At 38.4% G+C, this 14381-nt stretch overlaps 1 protein-coding gene across 1 annotated transcript in view; it reads right to left on the bottom strand.

Annotated features, from left to right (window-relative positions):
* The window catches only part of LOC117242261 (caveolin-3-like), a 61275-nt gene that overhangs the window by 11152 nt on the left and 35742 nt on the right, over positions 1 to 14381 (bottom strand). The gene's annotated exons all lie outside the window — the stretch shown is intronic.

A 14381-nucleotide genomic window follows, 5' to 3' on the forward strand; every position in this document is an offset into this window, starting at 1 on the left:
TTCAAAAGAAATACGTGAAAGTACTATAGATTGGCAGAGAATAGGAAGATCGTATTACAATTTTCCAAAAATTACAAAATTTGTGTACATTTAAATATGGATAAACTTTAGTGTAAATGGAAATTTCTAAAAATTGTTTAAAGATTTTCTCGAAAGGTACTTCGACACATTACCCGAAATATGTGAAAATATAAAAAATATCTCTTTACAAATATCGAAAAAGAAGCTCTTGAAAAAAAGCATAGCAAAGATTGAAAGAAAAATTTTATAGAAATTTATAGATGTAAAAACTGTATCGTGGTTTTCCAAAGGTTAGAAAACTCGCGTCAATGTAAAGATTAGAAATATATCGGAAAGAAGTGCGAGGAATGTTTCGTTACAGCATTTTTCATTTATGACAAACTACAAGCTTTAATAGAAAGAAAATTCTAACAACTCCTCAAAGATAGGCAAATGTAAATAAGAAAGAAAAGAAAAAGAACAACATCCTCGTCAACCATGTTAACCCAATATCACATTGAACTTTTCCCTTTTTTACTTCTATTAAACTCAAGAGATTCTCGATACTAACATTACGAAACAACGTAGCGAAACGAGAATCCATCGCGTGAAATTGAATCGATCTCGAATGCAAAGTTGGACGTCGTATAGTGGTATAGAAACGTATCTCGTGCCACGAAACAGATACAAAACAAATTCTGACGGCGTTTAGTCCCACAGGGGTACGAGTCACGATTATTTATCGCGCTTGAGCCGAAGGGTACGTTGTTAATTGGATTTAAGGGTCGACATCGTGCTCCCTCGGCGGGATCAGGCGATTTCCCTGCTTTTCCTGCTTCGTATTCAGTCGTCCTGAACGTTTAATCGTCGTGCCCGATATTATTGCTCGACGTTGGAAGAAGAAAGCGAGACTAACGGAATTCGATTACGCAAGCTGATGGAGGCGGGAAACTGATCCACCTTGGCGGATTGCGACGATTCATTGGTATTTAGATAAGATTATTCGCCAATACATGCTAAGAGATACCTTCGCTATCGATAGTGAGATTTTATTGCTACCTGCGGTTGGGCTAATACGTATGCACGAAGCGAATTACAGTTACAGTTTGTAACATGCACATAGGCTCAGAAAAATCAAGTATCGAAACACGTGTGGAAAACTCTGATCATATATACTATGTGTGTTAAAAATCTGTTAAAACATACAGTATATGCTATACAATATTAAATATTTAGTATTATCACGATCAAGTCTCGGTATCGTAAACGACTGACAGTCTCCGTACGCGAATTATGCGACAAGATCCTGCTCCAAATTGCGGAAAAGTCGATGAATAAAGCAGAAACGCGAAGCAGCGATCGTGCGTGACGAGGAAAATCGATCGGAAGGCAAGGAAAGAAGGAACATAGAAAAGGCTGCATTCGCAGAACCAGTCACGTGCGACCATGCAACGTGCTGACTGCACTTAGGTTCATGGTCTGTCTCTACCTTGCCACTGCAACTAGGAGTTGTGACATAATAGGCTCTCGCCACTTCACAGGCTATGCCATTCGTGTTAACTGTTGTAGCACTGAGAAATCGCAAAATACGCTACGAAATTCCCGATCTTTCAGCTTCTTTGATAAAACTGTTCTTTTTTTGTATTTGATGATACGGAAATATTTAAGAGTCGAACACATGCGATCAGATTTCAGTTCCTATAAATTATGTATAAATATTTACGGAGTTTATATGGGAACACTCGCCATGGGTACGTCATCGTTTCCATCGGATCGTCAAATTTATACAAATATTTATATCGTATCTATGGTCTTCGTCTCGGTTCTGTTCTTAGTTAGACGATTTTGATTTAATATGGAATATCCAATCCTTTTTTTTACGCTACTTGACTTGATCTGACATACTTCAAACGGTGTCTTTTTAGCATATCCTATACACAAGAACAAGCATAAATACAAGCTTAAAAGCATCTCTCATTCATCGTTTTGCGAATATCGACAGTAAACGACATTACAATGTTATTAAACGAAACTGGGCGATATCCGGGGACCCGTTAGGATGCATCGGGGACAAGCGAATTAATACATACTAGATGCCGAACATACAGAGCTGAATAACTTCTTGCCTTATAATTTACCGTTAACGACAATTCAGCTCATTCATTGGATTACAACATGGACGGGCAGCTGCGTTGGGCAACGAAAACTCTGTTAAAGGTCCCAATCCAAACGCATTGTGTACAGAATCTAGGTAGGAGTAGTTATGGTTAGATAATGGCAACGCTTTCAGCATATAATTATCGTCTAAGCTACGCCGTATAATACATCGTTCTCTGCTCCGCATTCGCATGTCGTGAGCGCAATCGAACATTTCTCTCGACATGATCCCGTTTCAACATATCCACAACCCGTTCCCTCTCCGCCATATTTCTACATTCGTTGTTCTACGATCGTAGATTCGATCACCAGATTAGATCGACGGTAGAATTACTATAATACGCCAGAATTATTATAATAGCCAAAATTATGAAAATCGATTAGCAATCTTCTCCCTTGTTGTATTATATAAGATATTTCTCTATTTACCCTTTCTTTCATATCCTAATTCCATAAATCTGAAGCTCGAAACCTCGAAACCTCGGCATCAACCACTTCGCTGCAAATAAAAATGGAATTTCCGTTCCTGCAAAAAATACCAAATAATACCACGATATACCAAATAATACCACGATATACGAAATACCATTGTATCGCTCTAAATACATACGTACTTCTTTCTGCTCTCTCAATCGTTGCTTGTTACAAACTGCTGCCGGGCTTTACAATTTGCAAATGTAACTGCATGTTAAATTACAGTTAGGACGTAATATACAGTACGATAATAGAAAATATGGAAGAAAAGAAGAAAAAAGCTTTACCCGTATAGGAAGACCCGGCAATCCAAAAGCGATGTTCACGTGTCGGTCATCGTGGCTTCTACGGGACCGGCAGGTTTTGTCGTTACGAGCTTACGCGGCTACGTAAGAATAATTCCATTTTCAGTGATATTGGCCAGCGTAACGTGACCAATGTCCACGTGGTCGCAAGCACGTGCACAGGACGCGGGACTGTTGCATAAGCGGCGAAGTTAGCCGAACTGAACCGAGAGGGATGACGAACTACATACTATTCCTCCGAGCACCCACGCTTTCCCTGATTTACGTGCTCTTTTTTATAAAATTTCTTTCTCTACTAAAAATATTACTTACGTGTCTAATCTCGCCCCCTTTGACAGTGTCCTATCGTTAATGGATCATCATCAAGATTCTATTATCGAAATATTAGACTATTATGATATGATTAAATTGGTTTTTAAAAACCAATATGCAATAATAAAATCGACGTACGTCGTTACCAAAGGCTGTGAAATAGTTTCGCTATTTAAAAAACTACGAACATTATTTCAAGGAGTGATATCTAAAATCAACGAGTTCATTAATGTGATTGTAGAGAAAGATATACTATATAACATTATATACCATATAATATACTATTGCTAATATTTTAAATCAATATTATCTATGAATTCCATAAAAAGGTGGTAAATACTGCTTCCACTTTTTAATTTACTATCAGTTTGTATTATGATAAAACATTTATACGCTATTACCAAAAATTTACTTTAATGTTCGTACACTGATGAACAGTAGTGTACACTATACATGTATGCCACTATAATATCGTTGAATGAGTACATTATCGGGGACCACGAAGGAGAATCTCCATAGAGACTTCGAAAAAGGATCGGAGTGGAAAGCAATTTTCTCAACGTCTCGCGACTAGCACGCTCGCGGGAAATATTACGTTACGATGTTGCACAACGCTAAAACGAGCCGCCGATACACGCGAAACGGGACCTCGCGTAATGAATCTTCATTCCTATAAATAGGCATGTATCAAACTGTCCGGATTCCTCGACACACTTCCAAGACACTCGCGCGACTCTTTAACAATGCAGAAACTCCGCGGCGAAGTTGTTTTCGTCGATATGTTGGAAAATGAGTTGAAGATGATTCAATGTCTAGGCAGACTCAGTTAATAAACAAGTAAACGACTTCCTACCACATTGCTCTAAAAAAAAAAAAAAAAAAAAAAAAGGATACGAACGAATGGAAAAAGAATTTAAAAATGGGAATTAAGCTTATAAATCAATATTTTTGAAATGACCAAAATACGTATTTAATTATAAAATCGAATAAAAAGATGTAGTTGTGATAAGAAGAAAAATATTACTCGATCATGTTTTTCTTTCGCAATGTGATGTCATGTTTGTTTGTTACACGATGCTCCATGTTTAACAGACCGTAATATCTGATCGTAGCAATCGAGTTCACACTTAGTACACATCAGCTACAATGTTACGTTTACATATATAGCCACCTATGACTACAGTGGCAATTATATTGTCTCTTTTGGAACAGAAATTTGAGAAGCCAAGTAACTTGCTTCTTGGCTGACCTATGTAAGTCGCTACGTTAGATAACCATTTTGATTTCGAAATGTATAAAGTAAAGAGAAGTTTACCATGGAATAGTTTGAGTAATATAACGTTGAATTCGAACGGGAGCCAATGCAACTTTGTCGAATGGCGTCCGTTCGAGTGGTACCGTTCAATGTACTACATTTCCCGGACCGCGGTGCGGCGCGGCGCTAAAGAGACGAATCGGTTGACACTGCCGGTCCAAGTAACGGGACGACGGAAGCTGTCTGAGCAACTTGTTCTCGGGAATCGTATACCTGGACAATCTGACACAATTGAATTATTACAAATTCATATGATACCAGACGAGAACCACACTATGAATCATATCTGCTATTTTTGTAAAGGAAAGCGGTTTTAAGATTCCGTATGTTGTCAGTCAATTCCATATGTACATTGCCAATATCGTCTTTTCATTTAGTTTAATTTTATTTGGTGCTTCTTCGTCTTCTTCAAAATTTCAAAAATAATGTACTCGTCATATTATTGAAACATAGCTCGTCTTAATAATTACATCTTTGAGTTCCACAAAATTTCATCGACTTATCAAAAGTCTTACCTACATCTTTTAACCTAATAAACTGATGAGTTATGTTACTGTAAACATGTAAACTAAATCATAACGCTGAATTGCGATGGTATCTCTGTTACATACACATCATATTGTAGTTATTATAGTTAGGTAGTTTTTTTTTTATAGTTGTTGGTCAAAATCATAAGACACGATCGTGAAGATTTTTTTTAGACTTGTTTAATTACCTCGCGGATTAAAATACTTCCAAGAAGCCGAGTAACCTACTGAAGACTAAAGGAAGCTTGGTGCCGCGTGCAAGAGGAGAAGAGGGTCGAAGAAGGGCAGCGGCGCGAATAACGAGCGCCTTTACGAAGCCTAATTCCGTCTCTGAAATTGGCCGGTTCCGTAGGGTACGTGGCCTGGTTCGTGTCGGCGCCGCGCGTTTCTAGGGTGCGACCAGCGATGGCTCGGGGGTTGCGTCGGGGTCGTTGCAAAAGGAACGGAATAAACAAAAAGCTTCTGGCCGGACCAGAAATAGCAAGACTAAGCGGCAACAACGGGACAAAGACTGCGCGGCGTGAGATTCGCCACGACGCGACGTACTGCCCTACTTGCTCTCTCGAGGATGGGACGGGGACGGGACGTTACTACGTTAAAAAAATCCACTTGAACTTCGCGGAATTGTTATTCCAATGGTTGGGCCGGTTGTAAGTTCATTTTCCTATGAAAAAGATCTTCTATTGTATTAGGTTGTCCGAAAAGTTTCTTTCGTTTTATAAGGAACCAATAGACGCACAATGTTTTTTGTTTCATATTAGATTATTGAATTATGCACGAACATAATAATAGAAATACAACGAAATGGATCATGCCTAATTCAATAAAATAATATAAAACAGAAATTGTCATCTATTATCATCTATTATCACCTTATGAGACGAAAGGAATTTTTCGGACAACCTAATACATTAATTCGTACGTAAGTTTCTACTTTTTGTATTGTGCATTTATTCTTTATTAAAAAAGATTCGCGAGCCTCGTGTTCTTCGCTACAAGTTCCAAAGACGCTATAAACTACTTCTAAAACGAAAAGAGAGAGAATTCTCGAAAGATTACAAGTCGGGAACGGATTCAGGAGCGGAATCTTCTGCTGCTAAAAAAATTCTACGTAATTCTCTGTCCATTTTGCATTCGGTAGCGAGTAAATCCTGGGAAGAGAGGAGGAGGTTCAGTGCGAAAGCGGCACGCTGTGCTAGCCGGGCCGGTTGACGTAATATAACGCACGGAGCGCCTCGTGACTCGTGATTCGTGACACGTAAGAAGACAGCCGAGAAAACGGAGGCTGGCATTGCCACCGGTGGCACGAAAAAGTAGGTTTCTGGAGCAAACCGAGAGCACGGCCGACAACCGTGTCGTCGAAACTGCATCGCGGAATAGAGTCCGCGACGCGAACTGTAACGCGAATCCGCGGACCGAGAATTTCGCAAGGGCAGTCGAGCACTGTTCGATCGCAGGGGAAAATCGGCCAAGGGGAACGAAGGATGGTCGACCTTTTGCACGCTGACTCCCACCCCGCATCGTCGTTGTAGCGTTTGATGTACGACGTTTTCTTGCATACGAAAACCAGAAATGATCTTTTTAGAATTACTATTATGATAAAGAATAAGGCGTCTCATCTTCGAAAGTCTAATGTAATTTGTGGTAAAACGAAGAGTGTTATTTTGTAGTTTTGCAGTTCGATAGTGTACTGAAGATTGGAAAGAGCAGAAAAGGTATGCGTCTAAAGTTCACGATAATTAATTTGTATGTCGCGCGTGATTTAGCATCGCGTGTATCGTTCTTCTATTCTCAAAAGATTTCTTTTGGACGGAAATATGATAGAATTCATATATATATGATTTTTCTTTTCAATTTTATACGAAAGTTTTTCTTAAAACGTTTATTTGTATTTGAAACAAGTATGCTTGTTCGTATATTAAAATTCAAAGATCTTAGCGGGCAATAAATACTGTTTAAATAAATTTCCTCATAATATACCTTCAAATAAAATTATATAATATTATGCATATATCGAATTATCTCAACAGTTAGCCTAATATTTATTCGTCACGCGGTTTAATCGCGAACATCACGATCGAATTCATGCCTCGGCGAGAACGTTTTTCCCTCGATCACCGCTAATGGATCGCTACCGGTAAATAATCCACGTTTCGAGCAGTGCACGCGAGCACTTAATATGTAACACAAATGTATTCATATAGCAGCGCAAGGTAAGTTGTTGCAATCGAGCAGTTACGCTATTACATAAGAATCGCGCAAGCGTGATGCAAAGACGAGGTGTAAAAGAACGAAGGGAGATAGAGGTTGGGAAATCGACGAATCGAATACATTGTACCTTGACCCCGCAACTGAATCGCAGTTGAAAAGCAGCTGAAAAATCAACCAACCACCGCCGTTTCTGCGTTAGATCGCAACCGCTGCTCTGAATCATCCCGCTCTGGCATCAAACTTCTGTAATTTATTCGCTGTGTTAAGTAACGTGTTAAGGTTATTAAGTAAGTGTGCCAGGACTGCCACCATTGCTTCTGTTTTATGAGAATCGTGCTCACTCGTTGGGAAATAGGATACGAACGAAGCGATGCAGGCGAATCGTATAGTTTACTCGAGTAGATAGTCAGACAAGTGTCACGTGCGTTGAGAAACCGTCACGTGTCTTCATTATAAAATTCGAGTTCTGCTATCTAAACGCGTTATTAACTGGCCAGTAGAATACTCGTGCCTGTACATTGCACATACACTGTCCAGCACATACATTATGCATACGTGTTAACGACTGCATATTGCAAAGTCGATGACGAAAACAATTATTATACTTTCGACCGAACATGATGTTTACGAGACGAAGTGATGGCAAGGATGGTTGAAAATTACCCGGCTATCGTTAGATCTAGCTTAAAAAATAGGAATTTGATTTCCGAGGATTCTGGCCATGAAATGAAAACGATAGAATAGCTTCTGGCAAGACAACCGTGAGAGACGGCACTTAACCTAGAGTCGTCGATAGGGTATGATACGAGAACTTGCTTTTTAACGTGTATATGAAGGTCATTGTATAAGTACATAATGTCTATACATCCGTAGGTTCGAACGTAAGAATCTTATCGTATTTATTAATGGATGATATAATGGATATAAAGAATATAGTAGGGAACAATACGATAAGTCACAGCTCCTACTTTTGAAAGGAAAGCAGTTTTAAAATTCAGTATGTAATTAGAGATAAATATGTAGCTATTCGAAGCCGATAAAAATATTCGTTTTTGCTGTGCAGCAGCTAACCGTATCGAGTGTGTTAAAAACTTAATCGACAACGAAGAAGATCGTTTTTCATTCTGTCGCTGTAAATCGACGAAACAAAGATAACCGTTGTATCTGTGCTTTCCCAACGGGCTTTGCACCCTTGCAACTGGTATCGACGAGATATTTCAAGCGACGCCATTTATTAGAGTCTTCGCTATCGACACTCGACACAACGACTCCCTTGCTGGCGAGGCTCGTCATCGTACAACCTCGACTGTCACGGCCTCGGTTTTCCGATGAAAACATCTAGCAAAACGTTTCGGTTTCTTCATCAACGTTCACTTTTCCGTCTTTTTCTTCTCGCGCCACCAAATGATCGTGATCCTTAAACGTTATTTCTAGCGGTTATTGTGACCCGGAGATTACGAGATATTCGTCGAGCTAAATTTCTAGCGAATCAAGCGATTAAGCGTAAGACGATTTTCGTCGTTAGACGCTTCCTCTACCTGCTGACATCGTCGAGTTAAGTTTCGAAAATGATACCAATGCCATTACATCAAAGGAAGTGATTTAAAATTCACCTACATTTCGATGAATTTTACACAGATACGTAAATTTCTCAAAGTCTACCGGAGTCTACTAAATTCGTAATACGATTTTTGATCTGTTCAAGATTCGCTAAAATCCATTTGCTCGTACCAAGAGTCTTCCTATTAAACAAATGATCAAATTCTCAATACCAACTTATATCTCGTGAGAACTCGACATGTTTTCGCACAAAACCGATTAACGGCGAGTGCGCGCTACTCTAGGATTTCCTAAGCGCGCTTTAGCCAGGGGAATGGTAAAAGTTCGCGGCGCGTATGCGCGCTGACACCCGCGTATTATGTCAGATTTCAAGCTTGTTACGTAACCCGTCCCATAAGCGAGTTAACGAGCGAGCGGCGCGTTCCAGGGCCATGCCTATCGCCTCCTCCTTCACCTCCTCCTTTTCCCCTCTTTCGTCCATCTGAATTTCCTTGCCTCTCCACGTTCACCAATGATCATTGGGATCGTTGAATAAATCTGGGTTAGAGGAGCTATAGTTTATAAACTGTACGCGAGTTTCATCGTAACAGTACAATATAATAGTTGGTAACGTGTGATCTATGTAGAATGGGCATTTTTACCTATAGTTCTTGAATGTCAAGTGGCTTTGACACCATGTCACCTGGTCGAATGATCTGTGATTTTCGTCTAATTGTTACGAGACACTTCAAGTATCTTTGACTTCCAGATTTACGACGATATTTAGCCCTTCAATTTCTCAAAACACCAGTAGCTGCCATTTTTTACTTACTTTATAGCACGAGCAAACTGTTTGGTTATAAGCTCTAATATATTCTAAAGACGAGTTTAATATCTATTTCAGTGTATCCAATTAACAATACTATTATGCCTACAGAATCTTTGATTTGTAATTTTTAAGGAAATTAATTTCTTAGAATCCGTTGTTTCGTCGATCAATAGAGATAAAAATGAGCAAAATCTTTCATATTGCGTGATAATCCGAGAGAATCATTCTTAATATGAACACAATTAGTTTTTTATCACGTTAACCGTAACATACAAGAACTGGAAATTTTTAGATGATTTGTTATAAGTTATAAGATACAGTGTATATGTACAGACATACAGCTTACCACGAGAGCATTTGATACATATTATTTAACTTTGTTTGCACAGACGTAACTATGAACTTTGAACCGTCTTTACGAGTAATTTTCCACTGAGAATTATCGTACATGCTAACGTGATTTCGCCCGTTAGATGTATTCTGTCTGTTGATCGTGTGGACGGCATTGATTCATTCACTCTCACCACGAACCTCGTATATAGTTAATTGGAGGAGGAAAATTAGAAAAATCAGCGTATGACATTCATGGATGACAGTACTTATTCGATGATTCACCATCGCTGAATAGAAACAACAAAAACGTTTTGTGGAGTGACTAGTTTCTTGCGAAACATTTGGACAGCTTGGGATCTCGCAGTGTTATTGACGTATTCTGCGACGTGCAACGAACATACCAGGCGATGCTTTGATAACAAAATCAACCTCTTCGCGGGATGCAAAAAACAATTTAATGAACGCTAGCGATCTGTTGCTGCCATTTCCGACTCCTTCCGCGACAATACCAGTTGACGATGACGATTGCGAAAAATGGTCTTCTTCTTTCTAGTTATTGAATAACGTAACACTTTCCACAATCATCTTTTTTACTAGGTTGTTTTAAGAGCAAAAGATGTCACGATCAAATTTTTCGATTTTCATTCCAGATTTTCACACGAGTACGAAGACCAGTCTGTCACTTTTAGATCTTCGCTTATATTTTATATACCGCGTAAATATGTAGATATAGTAGAGAGAACTAGCTATTATTTATTTAAATTATTTCTTGATCTTGAAGTCAAATGGATTTTAACAGAAAGATTGAGATTAATCGATAGAAGCGAATCAGGATGCAGTGTTGACAGATGTCCCACAGTATTGGAAACTCACGTGGTCTAACGCACCGCTACGACCATACCGCCTTTTCTCATACCGCCTCTGTCTTTGTCAGTGGAATAAAAAAATAAGATCGACCTCAAACGTGGGAGGACGGATAACCTCGGTGTGACGTTAAGTTAGGTCAGTTCTACGAATTTAGCGTATTGCATCAGCGGCATATCGCTCAAAGTCAGTCGACAAAAGTTTACAATCGGAACTTTTTGAACTCGAGAATGTCGAATCTTGTTCTCGTAACACGTGTATTGCCCACAGCCTTAATATTACAAAGGACGTAAATATCAAGTAATTTCAGCGAAACTTTTTTCTCCTTCTATTTCCTCTTTTTCAATATTTAAATCAAATATTACATATTTTTTTTTAAATAAAATTCGACCAATCAAACAATCTTCACGAAATTTAATTAATTTTCCTTATCGAAGGACATTTAACGATAAGGTTAACATAAGCAGATGTATTTAAACTTGAAACGACCCGGTAGCCGGGAACGCGTTGTTTCGAGGTCTTGATTGTTTTTCGCCAGCCTATGAGTACGCGTGTGTTTTTTCGATCCGCTACGAGTGCAACGATAACCGACCACGCCATTTATTGACGCACTTTCGAAGTGCCTAAATACGTCTCGATTTTATACCGCATACTACTGAATGATAAAGCTACATTGAGCATTTTTATCGTGTCATTGTTATTCGCAATCGACCGATATTTCATATCTTTTGTTTGTTGCTTGTCGATATTCGTCTGTGGCAGCCACCATTATGGCGTGTTACATTTCGAAAATCTCAACAAAATTGATAATAATTATTTCCATTTCTTTTTATAGTATCGTAATCGCTAACAACGACGAATAATTATGCATGCAGGGAATTATGCATAGATATAAAAAATTTATCCTGATCATCGGATCGATGATATCGAAGATTACTTAGAATCCTAAAGGAAGAGTTGGAAATTTATTGCTTTACCATTGGAGCGATTTAAAAAAAGGAAAGGAGAAAAAAGAATGTAGAACAGTTACGCAATCGATACCGTGCGGCAAGGTCAGTTACATCGGCTCGCATCGAAAATATCGAAACGAGTAAAAAGTGGCAACGTCATTGGCTCATTGTACATAATACGCGCATTGCGCAATCGGTATCGATCGAATTTGCGAACATAACAGAGGATAATTATTTCTTACGCTGTCACGGTACGACGCGTAAACAACTCTCCAATGTTGAAAATAATTTAAAAAGTCGTTGTTCCTATATTTTTCTGTAAAACTATTCTCTGTCTCAAAAAAAAAAAAAATATTTTAAGAAAAATAACGTTTTATATACCTGGATAAAGTGATACCAGAAATATGGATAACAAAGGCCATCAACGATATAAAATCGTACAAAGCAGTAAACATAACAAGCTTTTTTATCGAATGAATGCGTTGGTGTTCGTAACATGTATATAACAGTTCGCAATATGTAATAAATTAATTAAGTGACGCGCGATCAATTACTGGGCTGAGAAATTAAAGAAGAGAGGAAGGAGATGGATGAAAAGAGGACAAGATGATGTTAAATGGAATATGATAAACGAGCATGTTTTGGAAAATGTCTTACCGCGGTCTTCTTGCCTTGCGCCTTAATGAGATACACCCTTGAAGCATATATATGTATATATGTAATTAACGAGCATGTTGCGTGTCCTCTTACTCTTGTTTATCATTATTGGCCTCGAACACTCTACGTAGCACACACTCGATGTTTATTTCTTTTTCTTGGCATATTCTTCGTCTGGTAAATATTTATGCTTCATATTTTTTGTGAAGTTTAGTAATTTAATATATGTACATTCGGTATTTAAATTACTTATATATATTAATTATTTATATTTGTAGTTAGATAATGTTGGATAACATTTGCTTCTTATTATATTAAACGATATCGGTATACGTTTCCTATGAAATGCATAATATATTCATAAAAATGTTCTATGGTAAATAGACGAGTACTTTCATAAACTTTCATAAAACGTTCAATGTATTTTTATATTTGTTCTTAAAGACATATCATTTAAATTTACTAACCGGTTGAAGATATACATCTACTTACAGTATTATAATATATTACGTCGATGACACAGTTTCCAATTTCGTTTCCCTGTTGCACAGCGATTCGTATGGTATGATGTAATCACGCGGAACAATCGAGCGAACGATTATAACGAAGGCGAGTAATTCGTATGTAATTCGTCGATCGGCCATTTTATTCACTCTACGAGGAAATCGGTCTACAAGAATTACGCATCAATTTATCGTGCGTTACTCACCAAGCCGTTGCGTTAGATGAGCCGACAGATGCCTCGAGGTCCTCTCCTCGGATCTATCGAACCTACAACTTGTTGAAATCAGCGAACCAAGAACGCTTACGATTCTATTTCGACCGATAGCAGATCCACGATGCGTGGGTGGAGCCACATTCGAGCGTTCGAGCTCGGATCGGGCTCGCTGTAACAACCTCGGACATTTTAGGACCTGTCGCAGCTAAATTTACGCGAATCTGTTACAATATAGGCGTTTAGCTAATGGACTGCAGCTAATGGAACAACGTGGCAAAGGCGACACATTCGTAGGAATTTTTTTGGCAAAGTTAGAGCGTTCGATTATTCGTTTGAGAGTGAGGGATGTTGAGGTGAGAGTGAAAATGGTTGCAAACCTCGAACTCTGAATCCGAATCTAAAACGAACGAAATTGAGGGTAGATGAGCCGAGCGGAAAAATCCGCGAAGCGGGCGGATTAAAGACGACGAGCGGAGAAGCGGCGCGAAAAAGGAGACGCAAACGAGGCGATTGCAGGAAGGACAGATATAGATTAAACAACAACAGGCATGGCAACCTCGGCTGCATTTAAGAACGCAAACATATTTGCAGACATCATCCGGGACTTGATAACGCGTTATCAACGGCGGTTACGGTACAGCTGATTGTCATATAGCTCGTTTATCACGAGCGCGAGCTACAAGCGTGAACTTCGCGAATTTGCTATTTTAATCGGTGCCGTGATGTAATTGTATGCATAATAGTGGTTGCAGTTAAATATAGTCGGGAAATAGTAGGCATCGATCAACGAACACGCATGTGCAAACTGAGATCGATCACTAAGATCAAATTTTATTTTCTTCTTTATTTAGAAAAGTAAGATTTTTTAATTTTCATCTTTTGCGATTTTACGACGGGCTTTAAAACGCCAACGATATTTCATGTCGTTCCATTTTTATATTGTTAATTATAGCATTATATTCGTACTGTTGTATTATATCGAAGAAAGAATTATACATTGCCATTTGATATTTTCATTAAGTATATTTTCTAAGGCATTTTTATTCCTCGAATACATTTTGCGGAAAATATCTCGCGTAATCTGTATCTATAAAATAGATTGTTTCGTATCAAAACTTAATTTGACAGAAATACGTATATCGATGTATATGTGATTGTCATTACTTGAATCTTTCAAGATTGAATACTTT

This window comes from Bombus vosnesenskii, unplaced genomic scaffold, assembly GCF_011952255.1.
Source record: "Bombus vosnesenskii isolate JDL3184/JDL3185 unplaced genomic scaffold, Bvos_JDL3184-5_v1.1 scf7180000016272, whole genome shotgun sequence".
NCBI classification, from domain to species: Eukaryota; Metazoa; Arthropoda; class Insecta; order Hymenoptera; family Apidae; genus Bombus; species Bombus vosnesenskii.